The 20851-nt window shown below is 45.1% G+C and overlaps 1 non-coding gene across 1 annotated transcript; it reads left to right on the top strand.

Annotated features, from left to right (window-relative positions):
• The first annotated feature begins 1536 nt into the window (after nt 1-1536).
• On the top strand, nt 1537-1618 carry trnal-uaa (transfer RNA leucine (anticodon UAA)). Its single transcript has one exon. It is a non-coding gene; the product is annotated as a tRNA-Leu (tRNA).
• The last annotated feature ends 19233 nt before the right edge of the window (nt 1619-20851 follow it).

Here is a 20851-nt window from a genome sequence, read left to right as displayed (position 1 = left end):
TCCCAGCTCCGCCAAACATTCCAACACCAACTCCAGGAGGCACACGGACTCCACATCTTTCTGCTCCAAAACACTCCGGTATTCTCCAGCAGAGTATTGTACCCCTGAACCCCCAGGACCAAGGTGAGGATACCAACCCGTACACGGCCAGGAACGGCAGTGAGAGTGAGGGTAACAGCTGCCATTGTCGTATGGACAGCCACAAACACTCCCTTTGAAAAGGACTTTGTCCATATGAAAGTCTGTACAGCAGTATAACCCGGGGCCCAAACAGACTGCGCTGGGGATTCATATTCCAGACAATTTACGGTGGGCACCGTTTTCCCTGAAAGTGAGTGGAGATTGATATTTCATTGATGATGTGAAACCAGATCCTACACTGAATCTGCTCGCCGGTTTGTGTTGCTGTGGTGAAACGGTGGACAATCACGGTGTGAAACGTTGTTATCGCTCTCTGGTTTCCTTCATTCCTGTCCTGGTCAGGGAGGTTGGGGATTGGTCCTGTCCATCAGATGGAGGTACCAGCGCATTGTTGACCCAATTGAATCAAGAATGGAATTGGTCATCTTCACTTCTCATGGTTCATTGTTGTTCTGTTTTGTTGGATGTTACTTGAGCACTTTCTGGGACTTGACAATGCATTAAAGCTCCAGTCTGTTTGGAAGCACGGTTTGGAATTGTCTCGCTGCCATTTGTGTGAGCAGTACATGACATAGACGACTCGCACTCCCTCAAAGTCAGCATGCCAGTGTGTCTGGCAATGGGTCCGCCTTTTCTGTTTTGCTTCTGTTCCACGCTAAGAGCTGTCAGTTTTTGGATTCGCTGGAGTGCTGAGGGGGTAACACAATTTGTGTGGTATTTTTCTTCAGGCCAAACTCCACCCTCCAGGAAAAATAGCCCAACACGCTGAGTAACAAACACCACGCGTTTTTTAGTAAATGGTCAATTCAAGCTGGTGTCAGCTTCTGGAGCGTCTCAGAGTTGCCAAGCACGGAAACAGACCCTGCTATCTAACTTGCCACTGCTAAACAGATAACCGAAATTAATCTAACCAATATTTGCCAAAATTTGTCCCTTATCTCTCCGAACCCTTTCAGCTGCCTTTGAAATGTTGTGAGCGCACCAGTCTCTGACACTAAATATGACAATTCATTCTGTACACACGGAAATGTCTGTATTCAAAACAAGTGTCCCTCACATCCCCTTTAAATATTACTGTTCTCACATTAAACCAATGTTATCTCGCTTTGAACTCATGTGCCTTGTGAAAAATTACTCCCTGACTCTTTTCCCTGTCCGTCTGCCTCATGTCTTTATAAAATTCTGTAAGGCCATTCCTCAGCCCTGAAGCTCCAGGGAAAACTGTCGAAGTCTATTCAGCTTCGTGCTATTGTCCAAACAGTGCAAACCTTGGAAACCCTTTCAAATACTTTCGAAATTGCACCACGTTCGTTACTGAATGCGTGATCTGTTCGTGCCTGAAGTGAATCGATGCTGAAACGCTAGTAATGAGATTTTGGCACACTGCGCCTCTGTGGTAGTGTGGCCGAGTGGTCTAAGGCGCTGGATTTAAGCTCCAGTCTCTATCGAGTCGTGGGTTCGAATCCCACTGCTACCGAGATCGCGGTTGCTATGCTACAGGCAGTTGAACAGAGCCACAACTCTGTGTTGTTGTGTTTGCCGCTGCTCAGGTCAACTCATTCCGAATGAGTCTGAAAACAGTGTGAGTCCTTGCTGTCGGGCCCTCCTCAACCCCTCTGCTTTCGGATATCTGCATATCTCAAATAGTCAGTGCATTTGGCTGGAAGTTTGCTGGTTCGAGCCCGCCGTTAGCACCGACCCTCAAGTATTTCAGTTCAAGCATTGAGACCAACCATGTCCCGACACGAGAACCCACCCGAGTCTGCAGCTGGATGTGGCCCCAATCTCTACAAGGCCTCGCTGCCAACAGAAAGCGGCTACTGCAGCTTCAATAAGCGGCTTCTTGCTCAGCTCTGGGACACAGCACCTGGAAAATCCTTCCCCAGGAACGGCTCTTCCCGTGTGAAAGGGACAACCATTCCACTTTATATTGGACACGGCTTCAGAGGATTGTTCCTGTTCTTGGAACGTTTCATAAACAAAACTCCTGTCTCGCAAATAAGAAGTGGGAAAAGTTGTTGGCAGGAAGAATAGAGAGAGTGTTGACTGTGAGGACTCTGTCTCGTCAGCAGATGGGATTCCATCTTATGGGCAAGTGGAGACAGCTTTCACTCAGAAACCGAGGTGTGATCAAACACAGTCGGATCGACGTGTCCAAACCAACCCCTACACTGGGTTACAATACTGCAAGGGGAGCAGAGAGCTGGATTTCTTTAAAGGAGGGAAAGGGCCCAGCGTGAGGCTGGAACCTACGGCCCTGAGATTAAGCATCTCATGCTCTACCGACTAAAGTAGCTTGGCCTGCCTCACGATTGATGAGTGTGTCATTTCATACTGAGCATATTTCACCCGGCATTGCAATTTACAAGGATCCAGTTCATTCCTCCCAATCACAAATATCATCATTTACATTTTCCATTTCTCAGCTATTATTCCTTCAGAACATTATTATCTATTTAGCACTTGTCTCTGGATTTAAGACTCAATATAAATATTTGCATATTTTTATCCTCATCTTTATGTCGCTTGGGAAATCAATCAATCAATTGATTTCCCAATCAATTTCCCAATCAATTGGGAAATTCCCTAAGGAAACCCAATCATTCCTGTTTGGAGTGTAAGGAATCCCACCTGCTGACGAGACAGAGTCCTCACAGTCAACATTTTCTCTATTCTTCCTGCCAACAACTTTTCCCACTTCTTATTTGCGAGACAGGAGTTTTGTTTATGAAACGTTCCAAGAACAGGAACAATCCTCTGAAGCCGTGTCCAATTTAAAGTGGAATGGTTGTCCCTTTCACACGGGAAGAGCCGTTCCTGGGGAAGGATTTTCCATGTGCTGTGTCCCAGAGCTGAGCAAGAAGCCGCTTATTGAAGCTGCAGTAGCCGCTTTCAGTTGGCAGCGGGACCTTGGAGAGATTGGGGCCACATCCAGCTGCAGACTCGGGTGAGTTCTCGTGGTTGCAGTGTCGGGACATGGTTGGTCTCAATGCTTGAACTGGAATAATTGAAGCTCGGTACGAAGGGCTGGCTCGAAACACCAAACTTCCAGACAAACGTACTGACTATTTGAGACACAGAAACTGGCTACGCATATATCCGAAAGCAGAGTGGTTGAGGAGGCTTCGACTGCAAGGGCTCACACTGTTTTCAGAGTCAGTCTGGATCAGAGGCCTGAGCAGCTGCAAACACAAAAACTAAAACGTGGCAGGGCCTGCAATGTTCATGTGCCTGCAGCAAAACAGCGGTGAATCTAGAACCCGCGACTCGATCGAGACTGAAGTGCAAATCCAAAGCCGCAGATCACTCGGCCACGCTGCCTAACAGGAAGCGATTGTCAAAATTCTCATTACTCGTGTTTCAGCATCGCTTCATTTCAGTCACGAACAAATCGCGCATTCAGTAACGATTGTGGTGCAATTTCGAAACTATTTGAAAGGGTTTGCAAGGTTTGCACTGTTTGGACATTAGCACGAAGCTGAATTGGCTTCGACAGTTTTCCCTGGAGCTTCAGGGCTGAGGAATGGCCTGACAGAATTTTATAAAGACATGAGGCAGACAGACAGAGAATACAGTCAGGGAGTAATTTTTCACAAGGCACATGAGTTCAGATCGAGATAACATTGGTTTAATGTGAGAACAGTAACATTTAAAGGGGATGTGAAGGACACTTGTTTTGAACACAGACATTTTCGTGTGTACAGAATGAATTGACATATTTAGGGGCAGAGACTGTTGCGCTCACAACATTTCAAAGGGTTCGGAGAGATTAGGGGACAATTTTTTGCAAATATTGGTTAGATTAATTTTGGTTATCTGTTTAGCAGTGGCAAGTTAGATAGCAGGGTCTGTTTCCGTGCTTGGCAACTCTGAGACACTCCAGAAGCTGACACCAGCTTGAATAGACCATTCGCTAAAAAATGCGTGCTGTTTGTTACTCAGTGCGTTTGGCTATTTTTCCTGGAGGTGGAGTTTGGCCTGAAGAAAAATACCACGCAAATTTTGTTACCCCCTCAGCACTCCAGCGAATCCAAAAACTGACAGCTCTTAGCCTGGGACAGAAGCAAAACAGAAAAGGCGGAACCATTCCCAGACGCACTGGCATGCTGACTTTGAGGGAGTGCGAGTCGTCTATGTCATGTACTGCTCACACAAATGTCAGCGAGACGATTCCAAACCGTGCTTCCAAACATACTGCAGCTTTAATGCATTGTCAAGTCCCAGAAAGTGCTCAAGTAACATCCAACAAAACAGAACAACAATGAACCATGAGAAATGAAGATGACCAATTCCATTCTTGATTAAATTGGGTCAACAATGCGCTGGTACCTCCATCTGATGGACAGGACCAATCCCCAGCCTCCCTGACCAGGACAGTAATGAAGGAAACCAGAGAGCTAGAACAACGTTTCATATCGTGATTGCCCACCGTTTCACCACAGCAACAAAAACCGGCGAGCAGATTCAGTGTAGGATCTGGTTTCACATCAGCAATGAAATATCAATCTCCACTCACTTTCAGGGAAAACGCTGCCCACCGTAAATTGTCTGGAATATAAATCCCCAGCACAGTCTGTTTGGGCCCCGGGTTATACTGCTGCACAGACTTTCATATGGACAAAGTTCATTTCAAAGGGAGTGTTTGTGGCTGTCCATACGACAATGGCAGCTGTTACCATCGCTCTCACTGCCGTTCCTGGCCGTGTATGAGTTGGCATCCTCACCTTGTTCCCGGGGGTTCAGGGTACAATACTCTGCTGTAGAAAACCGGAGCGTTTTGGAGCAGAAAGATGTGGAGCCCGTGTACCTCCTGGAGTTGGTGTTGGAATGTTTGGCCGAGCTGGGAAGATGGTTTGCAGCATTTTCCTCACATTTCTGGGTGCCATCCTCAGGGCTGCAAAGTCTGTTGTGAAGCGCTGCTGTCCTGTGGTAGTTGGAATTGATTTGGTTTCATTCCCGCTCCTTCCTGTTTTTGGGGTTACAGACTGGGTCCAGATGAATCTGTTTATTGCTGGAATCCGCGGATGAGTGCCCTGCTTCTAGAAATTCTCTGTCTGCCTTCTGTTTGCCCTGTCCTATTACTATTGTGCTGTTCTCACCAAACCTTGCCGTCTGGACGGATTGCTGCTCGGGACAGCTGGTCCGTGACAATTCGGGACTGTCACACAATTTCTTTGCCAAGAATGGATATCCCCACGATTTCATTCCCAGATGTCTGGCACACGAAATTCGCAACGAGGATATGTCACCAGGCAATTTGAAAAGGATACTCCCCTTTATTAAAATAGATTGCTGGGAACTGACAGTCAGACTCCTCTGAACACACTGGGTTACAACAGCACACAAACCGACAGCCTCACTCAGACAAAACTCCCCAGAACACAACAGCCAATACCCATCATGTACAAACGTGGTTGTGTAGATTCCACGCAGCGACTGCATGAAACACTATATCGGAGAAACAGGCCAACACCTAGCGAGCTGCATTCATAAAGTACAACTAACCCATAAACTCCACGGACGGCTGTTCCTTGGAGCTGTCCACAGGGCACTGAGTGTCTCGGATTCCGGGGCTTGGAACTTGGATCACATGACCGTCTGAGACACTGGTTACTTCCGGGTGTGACGTAACTCCTGATGGAACACATGTCACTCTCGATTGCTCATTGAGAAATACATCCAACATAGCAGCGCACAGAAATATTTCTGTTGTGTTTCTGGTGCTGATCCTGACATCTCCTCTAGTGCTGAACTTATTCTGTGTTACCTGATGGTTCGGTGCGTGTTTCCGTGATCGGATTGTGGGCAGTCATCTGCGGTTTAGCTGCAATAACGTGCGTTGGAAACCCAGGTCCACCAGTCTCTATTTTGTTTTTCTCATATTATGCACAATTTCAACACAGTAAAGTGTCAATTAATATTGGGAGATGACATACAGAGGCGTGTAAAATGCAGAGATTTTGGTGACACTTGTACAATGGTTAGAGATTACCTTCATTCAGGAGATCAGGATGCGGAATGTGTTTTGGAAGAGATTAGGAATAGTGAGGAAAGAACTCACCAGCAGATGCAGTTTACAAGCCCACTCGCAGTACCCACAATGTGAAATAAAACGGACAAGAAATAAATAGTGTGTGAGTGATAAAATATGGCAATAATCATGGTTGGGTTTAATTTCCCCGCTCCCACTCCCGGTTCCATTGTAAAGGAAGTTTGGAGAACAATAATCAATAAATCACATATGTCCCATAGAACATCGCGAGTCATATCTTGGCCATCGATTACTTTACAGGTGACTTAGTCTCTGTCTTTTCATGGAAACCATCTCTTTCATTGTGAGCATCAGGAAAGGCCATGTGTTTTGCCAGAAAACAAATGTCACTGACCTTTATTTTTTTCATATCCAAGAACACTCAAATCACCAGCTCCCTTGATCAACTCTACCGCCCACGTTAGCAAAGAAATCTGGGAAATTGACAGTTTGATTTTCCTAACAATAAATAATTGTGACTCCGTTGACTGCAGTCATCTCTTCCTAACTTTGTGCTTTCCTTCGTTTACAGTGGGATTTAGCATCTTCCAACTGACAGCAAAGATATTAGAGCAGTTGGAAGCATTTTCGACTATCAAGTCGGCGAGTTTTCAATGAGATCACGGGCTGATTTGTTTAATCCTCAACTCCCCCTCTCAGCCTTATCTCCCTGGCCCTTGATGGTGAATTGACTAAATGTCTGTCTATCTCAGACTTGAGGGACCTCAGTTGGAAAGAATTCCACTGATTTGCTCCCCTCTCATAGAGAGAATATCCTCCCCATCAGAGTCTTCAATGTTTGACCCCTTCCGCTGTGATGAGGCCCTCTAGCCCCACATTATCCTGGGTGTAAATCCGAGCAGAATGAACCCCTGAAGGTAGATCTACACTCTCTACTGCCAGCTGTGAGCATTTGAAAAAAAAACATGTTTTCACATCTGATTAACCAATTAGAGCTGATTTTGCACATTAGATTTGCCAATGGAGAGTCTTCTTCAAGAGCACTTCAATGGCTGTAATTCAGCTGGCGGTGTAAGTGCTAGTCAAACACAAGGACACTCGGTTCACTGCTGTGTTTATGAAGCTCTCTGCACATGAAAATGGATCCTTCCCATCCACTTTACCTCTCAGCAATGTGGGTGTCATTCAACTTGATCTCCCAGCATCCTCCTCCGTTCTGAACCAAGAGAGGGTGACAGTGAATACTGGGGTCATGCTGCGGACAGGACAAGCCAAATACTGGTGTTTCCGGTTACAACTCTCCATTCTAGAAGAAATATTAAGCCACGTGTAAGCAAGGGCATTTGGGGCAGAGTGATTAAGGCGATGGATTAGTAATTCATTGACGTTTCCCCATGCAGGGTCGAATCCTGTCGATTGGATCTTGAACAACATTCTGTAGGGCACATTCTCGCTCAACCTTCAGAAATCCCATGTCAGCAAGTCAGGCCAGTTATTTGATTAGACATAGGCTGCTCGAGTTCTTAATCAGAAATATACCACACTCCAACCGTTATTTCTGTTTCCCTTTTCACAGATACTGCTAGACCCATCGAGCTCCTGCAATATTCTCTGAATGTACTGCCCAGAAGTGCTGCTTTTTATTAGATTCCTTTAATCCCAGTCCCTCTGTTCACTGCCTCTGGTCAGGGGCAACACTTGCTCCTGCCCGTCAAAGTGCCCATGCCCACGGTTCCCACTCCCATCATTATAAACAGCCGCAGGAAATTGCTGGTTAACCATCTTTACTCCAAAGAGAAACTCACCAGCCTCGGGAATCTCTCCACAAAACGGGACTTCTCATCCCTGGACACGGTGTAAGACAGAGGATGGTGAAGAGATTTTGGGAAAATATTGTCACTTGGCAGACGCACAAATGTTAAAGGCGCATCCCGTATAACACAGTTTCCAGCTTTGTGAATCTTCGGGAACTCTTTGGGAAATGGAATCAGAGGAGAATGAAGAAGGGCGAACTGTCGGGCTGAGCAGAAACAGTCAAGACACCTTCCCCTTCTTTAAGAGGACACCACATGAACTGATCGGAGACATTGAAAGAATTCTCGTTCCTGTACATGAGAAATACAAATCTCATCTGGACTCTAGATCAATGAAATAACTCGGGACCACACAAGACACTGGGAGGCTCGAAGGGAGATGGTCCCGGTTGGAGGAGAGCTGGTTCCCAGTGACATGGGTGTGTCTGTAGTGGGTGGGATCAGACTGTTCCCATGTCGCCATAATGAATGTCCCAGTCTATAATCTGGCAAAGTAAAACTGATAGAGGACAGTTGGCGTTCTGGGAAGGGCAGACTGAAGTGGGAAGTCAGTCACAGCCTGCTTCAGAGGATCGTGCAAGGTGTTAGGTTAGAAGTTTCAGCGCATTCGACTGTTAAATGAAAGGTTCCTGGTTCAAGAGCCCCCAGGGCGACAGCGATGGTTGTTCTTGCCTCATCTGTTTTGGATGCTGCACTGTTTCGTGTGTCGAGTGGGGTCAGGAAAATGTTCTCCAAATGGAACCCTTTCGTGTGAGGATCCACAAAGAAGTTTCTGCATTGCTTTAATGGTTCATGTAAAGAACTGTGGATTCTTGGAATCTGAAGCAAAAACAGAAGCTGCTGTCGAATCTAACGGGTTTGGCAGGACCTGTGGGAGATTACCGAGTTCTGATGAAGTTTTGAAATGTTGTCTCTGATTTTCTCTGCATAGATGCTGTAAGATCTGCTGAGTTTCTCTTGCAATTCCTGTTCCTGGTTTTAAATGAATGTCCGTTCCATCTATCAGGATGATACAACCAGACCCAATATGCACCAACATTTAACGCTTTTACAAACTGTGAAGTGATTGGATTCAAACCAACCCGATAATGATTCACTCTTCCTCAGCTCCACAATGAGAGACACCTGGAAAATGAAGAGGACAGTGTGGTTCTGGAATCGTCGATGCGTGTTTAAGGCAATGGACTTGAAATTCATTGGGCTTTACCCTCACAGCCTGGAATCCTACCGGTTACGATTCAGTAATGTCAACAATTAAAAAGGGAGATTACACCCTGTCTTCATCTTTCACAAACAAAACACAGGAGAAGGGAAAATAAAGACATTTCAGACAGGGTGGGAATGGGGGCAATGTGCAACCTTCTGCCTTTCAGGGTACAACACACAGAAATCCCCAGAGAAAGTTGAGACACTATGATTGAACAATTCCATCCCAACTTTGTTGAAGCTACAAGCCAACCGTTGGAAAACGTGATGAAAACAGTCAGGGGCCAGTCTTCGACTGGTGCAGACTTGATGGGCCGAAGGGCAGTTCCTGTGCTGCAGACCTCTTTGACCAGCTGCGGTGAGCTGGTCGGAGAAACTGGCGGATGGGAAGCATATGGAACAGGATTAATCCTGAGCCCTCTGTTTGTTTCCATCTGTGGGTAAATATGAGGTTGAGTTCCTCGGCGGTGTTACAACATAATGTGTCCATGTCCAACTTCAGTCCAATTGTTGGGTCATTTAAGATCACAGGGAGAATCCCATTTAGGTTCGCCCTGGTAACATCAGAAACGCAGGTTTATGGGAACTGGGACTAGAATAGATGGAAGTCCAATGACCCGCACTGCAGATGGGCCGAAAGGTCTTTTTCACGCTGTAAAATCGGAAGAAAGGGAGAAACTAATCTGCAGCTAAAATGATCACAGATGAAAAGACAAAAGCGGTTTCATGATGAAAACACACAGTGCCTTTTCTTTTTGCTTTCCCTGTTCGCCTCCTGGTGAGGATTCAGTTTTCTCACTGTTGCAGCAAGTGGAGTTTTCCTCGTCCCATTAATCGTGGGGTCAGCCTTCCCGAAGTAGGGAATGAAGTATGGAGCTGACAATTGATCAAGTGTTGTCCCATACCTAATGTAGAGTAACTTTAAACAAAGCACTGCGAATGCTGGAATTCGGAATCAGAAACGGAAATTGACAGAGAATCTCGGCAGACTTGGCAGCATCTGTGGAGAGAAACAGGTTTAATGTTTCAGATCGACAGAACCAGGATAGTTATGCATTTTAATGTTTTAATGCTAGAGTAATTGTCAGTTTTACTGAGCAAATCAGCATATTTATCAGAATATTATATTAGCCGGGAAATGTCAACTTTCTGAATGTCAACCGACCTTTCCGGGTGTAATGCTGATTCCGTTGCCTTGAGCTGGTGAAACGCTGATCTTCAATTGTTCTTTTTTATTCCCCTTTCTGTCAGCGAGCACCCAGTTAAATGGAGAGTTTCTATTTTCAGGCTCTCCCTCAATATGCGTCTCTACTCGTCTATCATTTCCTCTGTGTATCCACCTCACTCTCTTCCACATTCTCCCACTCTCTGTCTATCAATATCCCTTATTTTCCATTTCTGCTCTTTGAAAACTCAAACATTCGGAGATAGTTTGAGAGTAGACCTACGAAACACAATTGCCAAAAGTGTTTGGTGCATTACCAAGAAGGAAAGGTGTCTGGGTGGATTACTCTCTGGAGTGACAGTGTTGGGCCGAAGGGCCTGTCTCCATGCGATAGGGAATCTAACCACCCTGTTCGAAACTCATTCGTGGCGTAGGACGCCATTCAAAGGGATAGTAATTAGTGTCCATCCCTATTTAATCAAGAGATTGAGATGTTGAGTTACTTTACAGAACCCTGGAAGATCTCAAGGTACAGCCATGATACTGTTAGGGAGCCTGTTCCAGTATCTAGACCCAAAAGCACTGTCGGAGCAGCGAGATATTTCCAACTCAGAAAGGCGAGGTCCGAGATGGGTGATTTGTGGTTACAGTTCTCTCGTGTATCTGTTGCTATTGTCCTTCTAGGCAGATGCAAACAATCACTGGGTTGGTCTGGGTCTGTGTTCTGTGAGGAAGCAGGAGTTAGTTTTCAATAAGATAATTCACAAGAAGAGAAATAAATCTTCATTTCCTGACTGGGAATTGTATCCCGGTCTGGGCATTACAAACTCAGACTCCGAACCAGTGACCCTACTGAAGCTGACAGTAACACTTGTGACCTGATCTGTCCAGACTCTGTGTATGATCTTCACGTCATCATCTTCTTCAGCAGCAATGTTTCTCTCTCTAAGTTTCCAAACAATTCATATTGCCGCCCTGGTTTCAATGTGAAGAAAGTGGAGCTGTGCTAACCTGATTTACTGCAGAAAGGTACAGAACAGTTTGATACTAACAGCGGCTCGTTTTGAGGCGTTGATCTGCGGTGATGGGGTGGCCCCAATAAAGCCTTCGTTCAAATCGTCTGATTCCAAATTCCATGTTGGAAATGGCCAGAGGTTTCTCGCTGAATTTGTTCAGGATCTTTACTGGAAGTGACACTAAATCCAAGTATGAAAGTACATTTCAGTGGAGTGCATCATAAGACAGCGCAGTGACTGTGAATAAAATGCTGGAGACGTCCAGCAGAAGAACAGGCGACACAGAAGCAGGTACCTGAGGACAAATGCATTTGCTATGCCATTGAAAGGCCCTGTTACACAAAGTGGATTATCTTTGCTGGTTGATCACCTTATGAATGTTGTTTCCCAGATCTCCATGTCTACATCACATATGGAAAGGTGTCCAGCGTGTGTGTGTGCATCCGGCTAGTGAAGCAATAGATCAAACATCTGACTTTGAATCAGACGATAGTAGGTTTACATCCTACATGTCTCGGGGGTAATGTGTTAGTTCAGCCAATTGCATGTTGTCAGTTGCTATTTCCTTCGGTTCTTTCGAGCTGTAGGGATTGGATCAGTGTGTATTCAAATGGAATGTTGTTTTTGGGTCCATTACAGCTCAATGTCAGACAGGTGTATGGCTGGTCCTGTTTTGTCAGGTTCTGAGGATCTGAATGGTTTGGATCAGTGTGGTTTCGAATTTAAAACTTGCATTTCGGTCTATTGTCCATTTTAAATTCCAGTTCAGCTCAACATCTCTCATTGCCTGTCAAACTGGCGAGTGTTCCACCTAAAGCTGCCTTTGTCAGAGAAGCTGTTGTGTGGAGCAGAGAGAGGAAGTGAAGCACAAGGAGCTGGTATGATCCTGAGACATCTGTTCCTCCCGGGATATGTTTCTGTGTGTCTCCCTCTGTGGGTAAAAATGAGGTTCAGGTCCTCAAGGTGGTTCCAACACAGTGTGACCATGTCAGACCTCAGTCCCATTGTCGTGTCGTTTAAATTCACAGTGAGAATCGCATTGATATTTGCTCTTGAAACATCAGGACACATAACATTTTGAGCCCAAACTAGAAACTAGGACTGGAATACATGGATGTCCGATGAGTTACAATGTACGATGGGCCGAACGGTCTCTTCCCACTCTGTGAAAGCTCGAAGGCAAGGAGGACCTCATCTGCAGCAAGACTGATCAGAAATGAAAAGGCAAAAGTGTTTTCATTCTGAATAAATGTAAGGGCGCCTTCTGCCTTCCCTTGTAGTCTAGTAACCAGCATTTGGCGATCTCACCGCCGTGACACGGGTTCTATTCCCGGTCAAGGAATGCGTGCTTTGTTCTGCACACACATCATGGGAAGAATATTTCTAACCACTTTTCCAAAGCTGGCAGGACATCGGTTTTGTGCCAAACGTTTTAAGGTTTAACAGAAAACCAAGAGATGCAGTTGTTGGAAATCTGAACCAAAAACAAGAATTGACGTGCAAACTGAATAGTCCTGGCAACATCTGTGGGGAGAAACAGAGACAATGATTCACAACGATTGACCCAGATTAGTTCTTCATTTCTAGACCACAATTCCGGGATAGTGGTCAGTTTTATCGCTCGAATTAGGATAGTTATCAAAATCTATTTGTTTTTTTGCAAGTTAGCAGCCATGTCGACCCGAGATCTGATTCTTTCAGGGTCTCCCTCAAGATGAGTCTCTAATTTTCTGTCTTTATCTCTGTGTATCTACCTCACCCTTTATCATATTCTACGGATATGATTTGTCTCACATTCTACGGATAATACGTCTGCCACTTGGATGTGATACAAGGGGCATTTCTTCCTCAAAATATTGTAACCCTTTCGAAATTAAAGTTGCATTCCTTATCCAATCGAAAAAAAACTACAACAAAGGAGAACATGGAAGCATGACTGATGCTGTAAAATGAATGAATGGCGACAGAAGAGAATGAGGGTGATCCACTCGTGGTTTCTGTGCCATAACCACAACATCCCACGGCCTTTCTGCAGTGTCTCCTGTTTCACCTCGTTATTCCCACCAAAGTTGGAATGAAGGAGGGTGAATAAAAGTGGAGGAGAAGAAGGAGTGCTTTTGCAACAGTGGCAAGAAACTCCAGGTTGGTGTATTGGTTAGGAAGGACAACATACACTGCTGGAACTAAACCAGGAAAAAGGAGTGGGTTTGCCAAACCATAACAGGCTCGAACTCAAACAGGATGCTGAGTCCCTTCATCAGTAACACGACACTTAATAAAAGGTGAACCTACGGGCCTTCAATACAACAAGCGGGCGCAGCTGTGATTGGACCCTATGGTCAGCTGCTTCCCAAGGAGGGGTTTGAAATAACTAAGGGACGGCCATATGTGCAGTTCCTTAACCACATGACCACAGTAACTCGGAAATACATTTCTGTATCAATATTACTCAGTGTGATTTACAATCAAACCCTGCTTTGCACAACCAGACATTTCACGATTGAACATTATTCAATGCAATGGCACATAAATGGGCAATCTTCTCTTACATTGGCTTCAAACAGATTTTTTTCATTTGTTTAACCTGACAGGACAAATGGGAGGTTGTTCATTCTCTTGGGATGTATTGACGGCTTTAATACACACAGTGGTAATCTCACACGACGAGGAACAGTGTCATTGCCATGAATTGCCCAGGAATGGTGTGTGATCCAATGTAAACAGTTTGCAGTAAAGGCTGACCCATTAGCAGCGACACTGAGCCTTGCACCACCAGATCCAGACTCCCTTCCTGCCTAATGCCTCCCAGTCATCATTGTCATTCACGTCAATTTCACTTCCCTGCTCCACTTCCCAACTTACTACCGATCTCCTGCAGGTGTCCGATTGGAACCTACCACTGTTAGAAACGTATTCCTGGGATAATGATATCACTCAATGGAATAGGACTCGCTGTCCATCCCTAAATCCCCCAGAGATGGAGGAGATGAGTTACTTTTGTAAACCATTGAACTCCTTCACACGGAGGTACAGCCATTATGCTGCAAGCGCGGGATTTCCTGGATTTACACCCAGAGACACTGAAGGAACACCAACATATTCCCAACTCAGGAAGGTGAGATGATTGGAGGGAGATTTGAAGGGGTCACTATCGTATCTGTCCGCTGTCATTGTCCTTCTACATGGTTCAAGCAATCACTGGGTTGATTCTGGAGGGATCCCGGTCTGTCTTCGGTGTCGAACGGGGAATGGGTTTTCATTCAGACAATTCACATGAAGAGAATTAAACCTTCATTCTCTGAATGGGAACTGTATCCATGTCTGGACGATACAAACTTTGACTCCTCAGCACGGGCCCATGGTAATGCTGACAGTATCCAAAGCGACCTGAATTGTACACACCCTTGTGCCTGTCCATCCCTTCATAACCACCGTCGGCAACAAAGTTTCTCTCTTCAATTTTGCAAACGCTTCATATTATCGCCTTGTATTTCAAAGTAAAGAAAGTGGAGCTGTGGGAATCTGATGTTGGTCAGTCGGTGTAATGCAGGAATGTACAGAACAGGTTGTCGCGGGCAGAGACCCGTTTTGAGGCGTGAGGTTGCAGTGAAGGGGTTCCACCAATAAAAGGCGCTGTTCATCTCGTCTGATTCTCCATCCCGGGATTCAAATCAACAGAGGTTTCTCACTGGACTGGTTCAGCTTCTTGACTGGAAGTGGCCATGACGCAAGGTATGAAAAGATATTTCACTGGAGTGAATCAAAAAATCGCGGAGTGACTGAATAAAATGATGGCAACTTCCAGCAGAGGCGCAGGTGACCCTGAAGCAGGTACCTGAGGGCAAATATGTTTCCTTGGGCATTGAAAGACATTGCTTCACGGAGTGGGACATCCGATGGGAAACAGTGACGATAATTATTTTTACTGATTGTTCACCTTGTGAATACTGCTTTCCCCGATGTCCATGTTTCTATTTCATATCGACTACCTGGTGAAAGGCTGTGCTTAATAGTTACCTTTTTATTCCTATTTGTTTCTGTCAGTCAGCAGCCATGTCGATTGGAGAATTGGTCCTTTCAGTTTCTCCCTCAATATGCGTCTCCATCTTTCTTTCTTTCTCTGTGAATGTACCTGACCCTCTTTCACATTCTCGGACTCTCGGTCTGCCCCATATTCCTCATTTCCTATTTCTGATCTTTGAAAAGTCTGACATTCGGAGACAAATTGAGAGTGGACCAGCTAACAGGCTTTCTGCCCCCTCGGAAGCATGTGTGGGATTGGGCTCACATTCTCCGAATAATGTGTCTGGCTCTTATTCCTGAGGTGAGGAGTCATTCCTTCTTCCAAATATTATGATCCTTTCGAGTTCTAAATAGACTTCATAATCCACAAGAAAAGAAACCGCAATCACAGTGCAAACCACAACGACAGGAGAGCAATGAAGTATTTCCTGTTGGTGTGGAATGAATGAATGTTGACAGGAGAGAATTAGGGTGAACAGCTCTTGGTGTCTGCGCCATTACTGCAACATTCACCGGCGAGTCTGCCATGTCTCCTGGCTCACCTCGTTATTCCCAACAAACTGGAAATGAACGGGGCGTAATAAAGGAGGAGTAGAAGCAGAAGTTCTTGTCAAACACAGGAAGGAAACTCCAGATTGAAGTAATAGTTCGGAAGAAACAATATCCCCTGGAGGAACTAAACCAGGGAGCAGATCAGGGTCACCAAAACAGGCTGACACTCAAACAGGACGCATGGTTGACTGATGAGCAACACTGACTTGGGAGATTTTGAAACAACCATGCATTTGGTAAAATACACAGGCACCACGACGATGTGAAATCTTGGTGGGCTGTTTATGGTGTGGGTAAGTTCACAAACTGAGGCACGGCACCACACCACAAGTGGTTTTCACATCCCAGTTTCTTCACCAATTGATAACAGGAACTGGGAATTGTGTTTTCTGTATTAATGTTGCTCAGTGAGAATTGCATTCAACCCCGACTTTTGCAAAGACAGTTTATGGTTGAACGTTCTGCACTGAAATTGTACAGAAAAAGACAATCTCCCCTTCCATTGGCTTCAAACTGATATGTTCAACTGTTTAAACTGACAGGACAAAGGGAATATCTTCATCCTCTCGGGGCCCATTAACTCTTTTAATATACACAGGGAACCTCACAAAAAGAGGAACAGGGTCATTGTGCTAAAGTGACCTGAACAGGGTGTGAGTTAGTGTAAACAATATGGAGTAAAGATTTGGAGGTGCCGGTGTTGGACTGGGGTGGACAAAATTAAATAATCACACAACATCAGGTTATAGTCCAACAGGTTTATTTGTTAGTACCAGCTTTTGGAGAGCTGTTCCTTCATCAGGTGAATAGGGAGCATTACATCAAACGACACAGAATTTATAGTAAAAGATTACAGGGTGATGGCACTGAAATGAAATATTTAAAAATAAAGTGTATTGTCTGGTCAGTCTGTATACTTTTAGAAATACCACGTTAGATTTTGTTCTTTCATATGTAAACCGTATGTAAAAATAGCTACATTCTCAGGTAAATCTTTAACAATAGGTGCCCCCTCAGCTCAGATTGAGCCTTGAGTGTGTGAGGTTGAAATCTGCCTGTGTCCCAATGTTCTGTCGTGGCAGAAGCTGGGGGTACCCTGCCTCATGGCTTTCAAGATGCATTTGACATCGGCAGTGAGGTTCTCACATCGGGTCCCATTGCCTAAGGTGATGGGACATCCTGGTGTGTTGTCTTTGTGTACCTTCGGTAGGCAGGAGAAGTCGCCTGAATGAGAAGTGCATTTCAGAGATTAGATCAGAGTGGTGCTGGAAAAGCACTTCAGGTCAGGCAGCATCCGAGGAGCAAGAAAATCGACGTTTCGGGTAAAGGTCTTCATCAGGATTACGGAGGTGCCGAGCACAGAAACAGACCCTCCATTCCAGCTCGTCCCTGCTGACCAGATAACCGGAATTAATTAGCTATATGAGCCAACATTTGTTCCTTACCCCTCCAAACCCGACCTGACTACATTGCATCCAGATGCCTTTTAAATACAGACATAGAGATGTACAGCATGGAAACAAACCTATTTAATGTTTCCACCAAATAAAGGAGCTGGAGCAGCGTCTCTGCTACCTCCTGTATTATAGAAAATAAAGGAGCTGGAGCAGCGTCACTGCTTCCTCCTGTATTATAGAAAATAAAGGAGCTGCAGCAGAGTCTCTGCTACCTCCTGTATTATAGAAAATAAAGGAGCTGGAGCAGCGTCACTGCTTCCTCCTGTATTATAGAAAATAAAGGAGCTGGAGCAGCGTCACTGCTTCCTCCTGTACTACAGAAAATAAAGGAGCTGGAGCAGCGTCACTGCTTCCTCCTGTATTATAGAAAATAAAGGAGCTGGAGCAGCGTCACTGCTTCCCCCTGTATTATAGAAAATAAAGGAGCTGGAGCAGCGTCACTGCTTCCTCATGTATTATAGAAAATAAAGGAGCTGGAGCAGCGTCACTGCTTCCTCCTGTACGATAGAAAATAAATGAGCTGGAGCAGCGTCACTGCTTCCTCCTGTATTATAGAAAATAAAGGAGCTGGAGCAGCGTCTCTGCTTCCTCCTGTATTATAGAAAATAAAGGAGCTGGAGCAGCGTCACTGCTTCCTTCTGTATTATAGAAAATAAAGGAGCTGGAGCAGCGTTACTGCTTCCTCATGTATTATAGAAAATAAAGGAGCTGGAGCAGCGTCACTGCTTCCTTCTGTATTATAGAAAATAAAGGAGCTGGAGCAGCGTTCCTGCTTCCTCATGTATTATAGAAAATAAAGGAGCTGGAGCAGCGTCTCTGCTTCCTCCTGTATTATAGAAAATAAAGGAGCTGGAGCAGCGTCACTGCTTCCCCTTGTATTATAGAAAATAAAGGAGCTGGAGCAGCGTCACTGCTTCCCCCTGTATTATAGAAAATAAAGGAGCTGGAGCAGCGTCACTGCTTCCTCCTGTATTATAGAAAATAAAGGAGCTGGAGCAGCGTCACTGATTCCTCCTGTATTATAGAAAATAAAGGAGCTGGAGCAGCGTCACTGCTTCCTCATGTATTATAGAAAATAAAGGAGCTGGAGCAGTGTCTCTGCTTCCTCCTGTATTATAGAAAATAAAGGAGCTGGAGCAGCGTCACTGCTTCCTCCTGTATTATAGAAAATAAAGGAGCTGGAGCAGCGTCACTGCTTCCTCCTGTATTATAGAAAATAAAGGAGCTGGAGCAGCGTCACTGCTTCCTCCTGTATTATAGAAAATAAAGGAGCTGGAGCAGCGTCACTGCTTCCTCCTGTGTTAAAGAAAATAAAGGAGCTGGAGCAGCGTCACTGCTTCCTCCTGTATTATAGAAAATAAAGGAGCTGGAGCAACGTCACTGCTTCCTCCTGTATTATAGAAAATAAAGGAGCTGGAGCAGTGTCACTGCTTCCTCCTGTATTATAGAAAATAAAGGAGCTGGAGCAGCGTCACTGCTTCCTCCTGTGTTATAGAAAATAAAGGAGCTGGAGCAGAGTCACCGCTTCCTCTTGTATTATAGAAAATAATGGAGCTGGAGCATAGTCACTGCTTCCTCCTGTATTATAGAAAATAAAGGAGCTGGAGCAGCGTCACTGCTTCCTCTTGTATTATAGAAAATAAAGGAGCTGGAGCAGCGTCACTGCTTCCTCTTGTATTATAGAAAATAAAGGAGCTGGAGAAGCGTCACTGCAACCTTCTGTATTATAGAAAATAAAGGAGCTGGAGCAGCGTCTCTGCTTCCTCCTGTATTATAGAAAATAAAGGAGCTGGAGCAGCGTCACTGCTTCCTCCTGTATTATAGAAAATAAAGGAGCTGGAGCAGCGTCACTGCTTCCTCCTGTATTATAGAAAATAAAGGAGCTGGAGCAGCGTCACTTCTTCCTCCTGTATTATAGAAAATAAAGGAGCTGGAGCAGCGTCTCTGCTTCCTCCTGTATTATAGAAAATAAAGGAGCTGGAGCAGCGTCACTGCTTCCTTCTGTATTATAGAAAATAAAGGAGCTGGAGCAGCGTCACTGCTTCCTCCTGTATTATAAAAAATAAAGGAGCTGGAGCAGCGTCACTGCTTCCTCCTGTATTATAGAAAATAAAGGAGCTGGAGCAGCGTCACTGCTTCCTCCTGTATTATAGAAAATAAAGGAGCTGGAGCAGCGTCACTGCTTCCTCCTGTATTATAGAAAATAAAGGAACTGGAGCAGCGTCACTGCTTCCTCCTGTATTATAGAAAATAAAGGAGCTGGAGCAGCGTCCCTGCTTCCTCCTGTATTATAGAAAATAAAGGAGCTGGAGCAGCGTCACTGCTTCCTCCTGTATTATAGAAAATAAAGGAGCTGGAGCAGCGTCACTCTTCCTCCTGTATTATCGAAAATAAAGGAGCTGGAGCAGCGTCACTACTTCCTCCTGTATTATAGAAAATAAAGGAGCTGGAGCAGCGTCTCTGCTTCCTCCCGTATTATAGAAAATAAAGAAGCTGGAGCAGCGTCACTGCTTCCTCCTGTATTAAAGAAAATAAAGGAGCTGGAGCAGCGTCACTGCTTCCTCCTGTATTATAGAAAATAAAGGAGCTGGAGCAGCGTCACTGCTTCCTCCTGTATTATAGAAAATAAAGGAGCTGGAGCAGCGTCACTGCTTCCTCCTGTATTATAGAAAATAAAGGAGCTGGAGCAACGTCTCTGCTTCCCCTTTTATTGTAGAAAATTACGGAGCTGGAGCAGCGTCCCTGCTTCCTCCTGTATTATAGAAAATATAGGAGCTGGAGCAGCGTCACTGCTTCCTCCTGTATTATAGAAAATAAAGGAGCTGGAGCAGCGTCACTGCTTCCTCCTGTATTATAGAAAATAAAGGAGCTGGAGCAGCGACACTGTTTCCTCCTCTATTATCGAAAATAAAGGAGCTGGAGCAGCGTCTCTGCTTCCTCCTGTATTATAGAAAATAAAGGAGCTGGAACAGCGTCTCTGCTTCCTCCTGTATTGTAGAAAATAAAGGAGCTGGAGCAGCGTCACTGCTTCCTCCTGTATTATAGAAAATAAAAGAGCTGGAGCAGCGTCACTGCTTCCTGCTGTATTATAGAAAATAGCGGAGCTGGAACAGCTTCACTGCTTCCTCCTGTATTATAGAAAATAAAGGAGCTGTAGCAGCGTCACTGCTTCCTCCTGTATTATAGAAAATAAAGGAGCTGGAGCAGCGTCACCGCTTCCTCCTGAATTATAGAAAATAAAGGAGCTGGAGCAGCGTCACTGCTTCCTCCTGTATTATAGAAAATAAAGGAGCTGGAGCAGCGTCACTGCTTCCTCTTGTATTATAGAAAATAAAGGAGCTGGAGCAGCGTCACTGCTTCCTCCTGTATTATAGAAAATAAAGGAGCTGGAGCAGCGTCACTGCTTCCTCCTGCATTATAGAAAATAAAGGAGTTGGAGCAGCGTCTCTGCTTCCTCCTGTATTATAGAAAATAAAGGAGCTGGA

This window comes from Chiloscyllium punctatum, chromosome 34 (assembly GCF_047496795.1).
Source record: "Chiloscyllium punctatum isolate Juve2018m chromosome 34, sChiPun1.3, whole genome shotgun sequence".
NCBI classification, from domain to species: domain Eukaryota; kingdom Metazoa; phylum Chordata; class Chondrichthyes; order Orectolobiformes; family Hemiscylliidae; genus Chiloscyllium; species Chiloscyllium punctatum.
This window is presented reverse-complemented; position numbering and strand designations above follow the sequence as displayed.